The sequence below is a fragment of the Leguminivora glycinivorella genome, chromosome 19 (assembly GCF_023078275.1).
Source record: "Leguminivora glycinivorella isolate SPB_JAAS2020 chromosome 19, LegGlyc_1.1, whole genome shotgun sequence".
NCBI lineage: Eukaryota > Metazoa > Arthropoda > Insecta > Lepidoptera > Tortricidae > Leguminivora > Leguminivora glycinivorella.
The window spans coordinates 11,714,479-11,722,582 of NC_062989.1; the positions used below are offsets into that span (position 1 = coordinate 11,714,479).

At 39.5% G+C, this 8,104-nt stretch overlaps 1 non-coding gene across 1 annotated transcript; it reads left to right on the forward strand.

Annotated features, from left to right (window-relative positions):
- Positions 1 to 6,350: 6,350 nt before the first annotated feature.
- Trnas-cga lies at positions 6,351 to 6,422 on the forward strand. The gene has a single exon. It is a non-coding gene; the product is annotated as a tRNA-Ser (tRNA).
- The last annotated feature ends 1,682 nt before the right edge of the window (positions 6,423 to 8,104 follow it).

Consider the following 8,104-nt stretch of genomic DNA (forward strand, 5'->3'; position numbering starts at 1 on the left):
GCATTTGTTTTGATATTTCTGTTTTTTAAGAAGCTTGCACACTCATAGGATAGATTTGTAATAATTGTAATCAGTTCAATAGTAGACAGTGTTATTTTTTTCGCACGGCTAGTTGCATGGTGAAATTGTAGGCTCAACCCAGGCCCCCGGGTGGATTGGGGTTCATGACCATCGTATTTATGAGTTAAGAAGTTTAACACTCTTACGGTAGATGTCGCTACTGCTCCCATTGACCTTAGTGGTGGAATATTTCGCTATCATCTGCCATCTGTCGACACAAGCTTAAAACTTTTAAACATCTATTTTGACAATTTGGACTATATTCTTAGCTTGATATGTGTTAAAATGTCATATATTAATAATAGCGCCATCTAGCCGAGCGTCCCCCAAAGGTGTAACGCCATCTAGGCCACCGTACCTTTTTTATATGGTTCTGAGGTACGTTTTTTTCTTAGACTGCAGTTGTCTATACGGAGTTACATATATATGTCTTTGGTATAAGGTACTCTGTAACGATTCACATACCCTACGCATGCCTAACTACATGTGCAGCCTCTATAATAGCCTCACGTCAAAATGAGAGGCCGGAGTGACGTCACATCTCTCAGCCCGGGTAAATCGCTCGGAAAACGGAGGGACGGAGGTGTAATAGCACCCCTAAACGTTGCCGGGCGAGGTCACAAATTAGAGATGCCACAAGTATTCTGTGCTGTTATAAGTTAGGATAAATAAAAAACCGGCCAAGTGCGAGTCGGGCTCGCGCACAAAGGGTTCCGTAGCAGCAAATATAATAAACCAATAACTTAACCAAAATTACAGTTAAATCAACCTATCTCAAAAACTATAAGAGATACTTTGATCAAACCAAAAATCGTTGAAAGAGTTAATTAGCATGCATCACCTCTATTTTTTTTAGAATTTTATACCCCGTAGTTATAAAAATAGAGGGGGGGGGACATACTTTTTACGACTTTGAGAGCTGATATCTCAAAAACCGTTCACTTTAAGAAAAATGTTTTTTAGAAAACTTTATATCATTTTAAAAGACCTTTCCATTGATACCCCACACGGGTATGTACATCGAAAAAAAATTTTCATCCCTCAGTTACATGTATGGGGGCCCCACCCCCAATTCTTTTTTTACTATTTAGTGTCATAATTTTGTAGCGGTTCATACAACACATATTCCCATCAAATTTCATCACTGTAGTACTTATAGTTTCCGAGTAAATCGGCTGTGACAGACGGACAGACGGACAGACGGACAGACGGACAGACGGACATGACGAAACTATAAGGGTTCCGTTTTTGCCATTTTGGCTACGGAACCCTAAAAATGTGGAAAGCTCGTATTATTTAACGACCGGTCTGGCTCAGTCGGTAGTGACCCTGCCTGCTAAGCCGCGGTCCTGGGTTCGAATCCCGGTAAGGGCATTTATTTGTGTGATGAGCACAGATATTTTGTTCCTGAGTCATGGATGTTTTCTATGTATATAAGTATGTATTTATCTATTTAAGTAATTATATCGTCGCTTATCACAAATAGTACAAGCTTTGCTTAGTTTGGGGCTAAGTTGATCTGTGTAAGGTGTCCCCAATATTTATTTATTTAGGACTTTCCAAACCTGTTTCTTTGGTACTTATGAAAAAGTTTCAAGCTAAGAGAAAATATGTAGGCATACCTACCAATCTTTGAATACATATGTAGAAAGGTAGGTATAAGTACTTGATGTACGGTCGAAGAAGATAGTCACGTTCTGTTTCATGTTGTTGATTAAACATTCTTCAATTTAAGTAAGTAACTGAATGTAGATCTTAATCTAATCCGAGAAAGAGCCTCAGTCCGTCCTGTGGATTGGTATTTAAGTTCACAAGCCGCGGGCTAGGTCTAAGATAAGTCATGGACTCCATAGAACTGCTAAAAATACAAACAGACCACAGGACCACGAAGTATAAGTCCTCATGTATAGAAAACTGAATACGTACAGAAGACATTAAGCGTCAATAAATCTTTGTTAACCAGCGGGCGTAACAGTAGCACACTAGTTGGATAAGCTTTATCGCATAGAGGCGTCCCTATCGCACTTACAGATAGTGCGAAAAGGACGGCCTGGCGTTATAACGTTTATCAGTTATCACGCGATTATGCTTGCCTGCCAGGGGGCCGATTTTTGAGTCTCACTGTCACTAAAATACCAGTTGAAAACGGTGAATTGCCTATTGTTTTCAGTGACAATTTTCTGAATTCGAACGCGTGAGACTCAAAAATTGGCCCCCAGATTACCAACACAAAAGTCACCGACAGTTTCAAACCCCAAAATCAACGCACAAACATAGATAACAAGTCACAACCTTCGTGGCATACTCATACGTATTCGTATAAGTATATATACGTATTCGTTTGACAAAGAAAGTACAACGTAAAGTTATACTCCTTTTGTGTAGGTGTAGTATCGAGCGCTCTCGCCCCAATAGCTGACCACCCCAGCGATGCCACGGTCCGCCACAGATTATTACACAGACTGGTAATGATTTTATTTTTATCTTAGGCTGGTTTTAGTGTCACGCGGACCGACCGCGCCAGCGATCCGAACGAGCAATTTGTATGAAGTTGATGTTGTCGTCCGCGCGGACCGTTTACCTACTCTAAAACGCTCCCTGGGTGGCTAGCCGAATGGCACAATCGCTCACGAAACGCTCACGAAACGAAGCGCTAGTAGATATCTATCTCTATCGCGCTTGCGTATTGGCGCGACAGAGCCAGCGGCGTATCGCTTTCGTTTGGCGTCGGAGAAATGCCATTCGGCTACGGGGCCTGAATTCAATAGATATTAGTCCGGTGCGAATCGCTTCACGCGATCGGTCCGCGTGACATTAAAACCAGTCTTAAGTACTGACTTTTGACAGACAGTTTCAAGAACTCTGTCGTATACCAACCGTACGTGCTTATCCTTATGGGAAAGCAAGTACAACACATTGCTATACATATTTTAATAGAGACTGTGACATAAAAGCGGTACTTACGCAGAAGCCAGGAGGCAAAAACCGCCGTAAAAGTATCGGAGAAAATATAGAAAACCGCGGAAAAACATGATGCAAATCCTAATCGTCTCCATCTTTCTACCTGTATGTATCGTGTTACTCAATCTCGATATGACAATGCTATGACATAGAAGTAGGTACCTAAAGGAAAGCCCAGACGCAGTTACAAAGTTCAAGTGAAAGAAAAAGTAGAAGGAGCGTCGTACCAATAAGAGCTGGCTGGAAAAGTCGCCTCCAAATAGTCGTGTAGGCAGAATACTCGAATATTTCACCCTCTGTGGCACGAATGTCGTCGTGTCGCGCTAGCTGACCCGTGGCGCCTTCAGATTGTTACGGCCAGAGACACTCTGCGGAACAGCGATGAGTGTTGAGATGCTAGAATTATATAAATCATTAGTATTTATTTATACTTGACGACCGGTCTGGCGTAGTTGCTAGTGACCCCGCCTGCTAAGCCGCGATCCTGGGTTCGAATCCCGGTAAGGGCTTTTGTTTGTGTGATGAGCACAGATATTTGTTCCTGAGTCATGGATGTTTTCTACGTATATAAGTATTTATATATTATGTATATCGTTGTCTGAGTACCCACAACACAAGCCTTCTTGAGCTTACCGTGGGACTCAGTCAATCTGTGTAAGAATGTCTTATAATATTTATTTATTATTTGTTTATTTATTTATACATACAATTATGCCTGTATCCCACAAAGAGATAGACAGTGCACATGAAAATACTTAAGTTTCATTGCCACTCTTGGCAAATAAGGGGTTGAAAGAAAAGACATTGTGACATTACAGTGACAGGTTTAGCCTCTCGCCTACGCCACAATTTATCCCACGGGCGACTTCTACGACACCCACACGAAGAAAGACGCGTCGCCACACGGGGTCAAACAATAATGTAGGCGGAATACTCGAATATTTAACCCTCTTTTACATATTTTTTTTTTGTTTTGTTATAAATATATATTTTTCCCCTCACTAGCTCGGAAACACGTGTTTTGTCCTTTAATACCAGCGGGTAAAAACGCATTTTATCCACTAGTGGGTAAAGTAATTTGACCTTGAATAAAGTCAAATTAACTGCTTTAAAATTGATAAAAGTAGGTGAATCTAGTAATAAAGATGATTTACCACCTGTGGAACTACTGGAAGTAGTAATAAACGCATTTTTTGCGTTGTAGTTTCCTCGCTATAGTGAGGGGAAAAGTTTTGTGTTACACTCGGGTGCAAATGTATTTTACTTCTCGTGTGTTAAAAAGCTCGCAAGTTCAGGATTCTATTCTCGAACCACTCGCTTCGCTCGTGGTTCAACTATAGAATCCTTTTACTTGCTCGTTTTTCAATTCCACACTCGGCGTTAAAATACAACTTTGCCCCCTTGTATAACAAATAACTATTTTTGTTGTGCGACTCCACTGCTTGCGACTTACGCCACTATCATTGTATTCTATAATTCATATTTAACCATCATCCTCCTTGCGTTATCTCGGCATTTGCCACGGCTCATGGGAGCCTGGGGTCCGCTTTGACAACTAATCCCAAGATTTGGCGTAGGCACAAATTTTTACGAAATCGACTGTCAATTTTTCATAATATGTATAATAAAATATTGCCTAATAGCGACTCCACACCTTTCTCTGCGCCACACAGAGCACATTCAAAGGACGCGATCCTTGCGTCTTGCGCCACTTTCATTTCATATTTTATTCTATATTTTTATTTATCCAATGCTGAATTTTTATAACATCGGCTAGACTGCCTTTTTATGTGTTCGGGATCAGCGTTTTGAAATTATATGGCCTTATATGGCCACTCGATGGAATGAGACCGGGTTCTTTAGGGTTATTTCGTTTAATTAATTAAGTATGAGTATTATAAGAGCTTAATAAAAAGTAGAAAACATTTCTGTTGTTACAATAATGTTTATTAGTAAGTTATAATTCCTACTATTAATGCACACAATGCAATAATGACTGTCTTTCTGTATGTTGCCTTTTTAGTTTCCGCGGTTTAAGTGACTTCAGCGCTGAACTATCTGATAAAGATGAATTTACAATGGAGATGTTTAAATTAAATCCCGGGGTGGGAAACAGCTAAACATGGAGGATACGTTGTATAAATCATCATCATATACACACTAAATCTGAAAGCGAGTGTGAAAATAACTTAATACTTTTTCCCCTCCCTAGCTCGGAAACACGTGTTTTGTTCTTTAATACCACCGGGTAAAAACGCATTTTATCCACTAGTGAGTAAAGTAATTTGTCCTTGAATAAAGTCAAATACCACCTGTGGAACTACTGGAAGCAGTGATAAACGCATTTTTTGCGTTGTAGTTTCCTCGCTATAGTGAGGGGAAAAGTTTTGTGTTACACTCGGGTGCAAATGTATTTTACTTCTCGTGTGTTAAAAAACTCGCAAGTTCAGGATTCTATTCTCGAACCACTCGCTTCGCTCGTGGTTCAACTATAGAATCCTTTCACTTGCTCGTTTTTCAATTCCACACTCGGCGTTAAAATACAACTTTGCCCCCTTGTATAACAAATAACTATTAAAACACTCTTTCTAAAACGCGATACAGACCTAGCCTAGTGCGGGCCTCTTTCAAAAAACAACATCTACATATTTTTAATTCCTGTTATCCTTCATTAGGGACATGGGGGCATGTCAGAATAATCGAATATCACAGTTTTGAGTGGTATTTCTTTTGCTTACAGTCTCAATATGTACCTCATTTTTCTGAAACTATCCATACTAATATTATAAATGGGAAAGTGTGTGTGTCTGTTTGTTTGTCCGTCTTTCACGGCAAAACGGAGCAACGAATTGACGTGATTTTTTAAGTGGAGATAGTTGAAGGGATGGAGATTGACATAGGCTACTTTTTGTCTCTACCTAACGCGAGCGAAGACGTGGGCAAAAGCTAGTATTCTATGGAAAAGTTCCTCATTTCGGTGTTAATCGTAGATTCATTGAGATCTCTACACCAGTAACGTAGACAGCGTTTCTTAACGACATTTCTTCCCACACGTAACTGATGGCTTTTCCCCCTTAAATTACACCCTACGGTCCAACGCAGGCTTCTATTTACACTTGTGTACACATATATCCGCTAGTCAGTGTTGCCAGATGAGAAGAAGAAAATTTTCGTATAAATTTGAGACTCAAAATCATACAGATGAAAATAACGCTTTTCAAAAAACTTTGCACTGCCCCTGAAATTTCTTGCACGAAATTTCTTTCTTGAAGGCGCCTAGCCTTATCAGAGATGACATACACTAGAGAAATTTCGTCGGGTACCACGGCGGGCGGGTGGTCTAGTGGTAAGGACGTTAGCCGCGAAAGCTGAAGACCCGGGTTCGATTCTCGGCTTGGCCACCGTGGGCCTTGTCGTTTTTTCTTTTGTGCGTGATATCTATTCCAGTTACTTGCGCGAAGTTTAACTTTTCAAAGTAAGTATCTTTGGAAAAAACTTAATTTTCGTCGCTCTTTGTGATAGACCCAAGCGGTTTACAGTTTTCACATTTTCTATTAACACCAGCAGGGCCAAATCCCAATTGAAACATATTTTGCTCCAAATATTAGATTTTTGGTTTGCATCTTCCAGCAGGGGAAATGATGGTGTGGTGATTCACGATTCATTTACTTATGACAATCATAAAGGTAGATCACCAAACCGATATATCGATGGTATCGTGTGTTGTACGTACGCATTTATCTATGTAGAAACTATCAAACCATCTTTGCGTAATCTTCTCCCTCTAAGATACGTAAGATCGGATCTCAAAATCGTACATGTACTTTAATAATAGTGCACCTGGCAATATTGGCCAGTAATAGTAACGACATCAGAAGCGCTCCACCGCGCCATTTTACATAGGTAATAGGCAGGCGAGTGTGTTTCCATGACAACCCATACGATTTGACAGTTCGCGCACTTGTAATACAAGGCTTGTTTGTACCTTTCGAGAAACGGGCCCCTGAAACCTAGTCACAGTCTAAATTATCATATAATTTATGATAATTATTGTATCTCTGGCAACACTGGCCAGTAATAGCAAAGACAGAAGCGCTCCACCGCGCCATTTCTCAACGTCGCACGCAGTGCGTTAAGTACAGTCACGCACGGAAGGGACGTTGACGAAAATGCTCGGAAAATGTGTTTACAGTGTGGGTCTTGTATATTAGAAAAAAAAAGAATGTAAGGATCGGGGTAATTTCGAATCACAGTAATACTCGGGGTGATGAAAATAAGTGGTGATTGTGACTTTCGAAATTACCCTTATACCACTGCACCTTAATATACAAGAACCACCTGCACCTTATCTTTGGAGAATTTACAAATCTCTCGGATTAGTTATTTGATTGTATATATAAAAAGCGAATTTGTAAGGATTTTTCTTTATAACTTGAGAAAACTCGATAGATGGTAGACCTCTTTATGGTGATTTGAGTCTTTCTATATACATTTCAGTGACCAGTGTTTTATGATATTGGCAACGTACTTGAAGAAGTACATATATTATATTATACAATTATATAAATAATCGTATGGACATGTCATTAGTCCTAGTGGCGGTCTAGTGGTGTAACTACTAAGACTAAATAAGATTTAAAATATACAAAAGCAAAGGGCAGCACCGGACGTCTCACCTAGCGAATAACTGCCAATGTCGAATATTGATCCAAAAAAAAATCTACCATATCTACCATACACAATTAAATAGGGAACTTGACTGTAATTAAAATGAAATATATTATACCGTGCACGAAATAAAGAGTCAGATAGTTATAAGAAAAAGACGGATACAAGTTATTTTTAAGTCCAACTTATATTTAATAAGTCTGATAGAAATATATAAAGTAACTGAGTTGACCGTGACGTCACTCAATTCGATTTCATATTAATTCCATATTAGCAAGACATTGAAATTCGTTTTGACTGTTCTTAAAAAGAAGCTGATTTGAATAAGAGACAAGTAGCCTATTATATTTTTCATGAAACATAGTTAGGTACCAATCTGGAAGAGTGATAGAAAGACGCAACAAAGCGTTTCGTT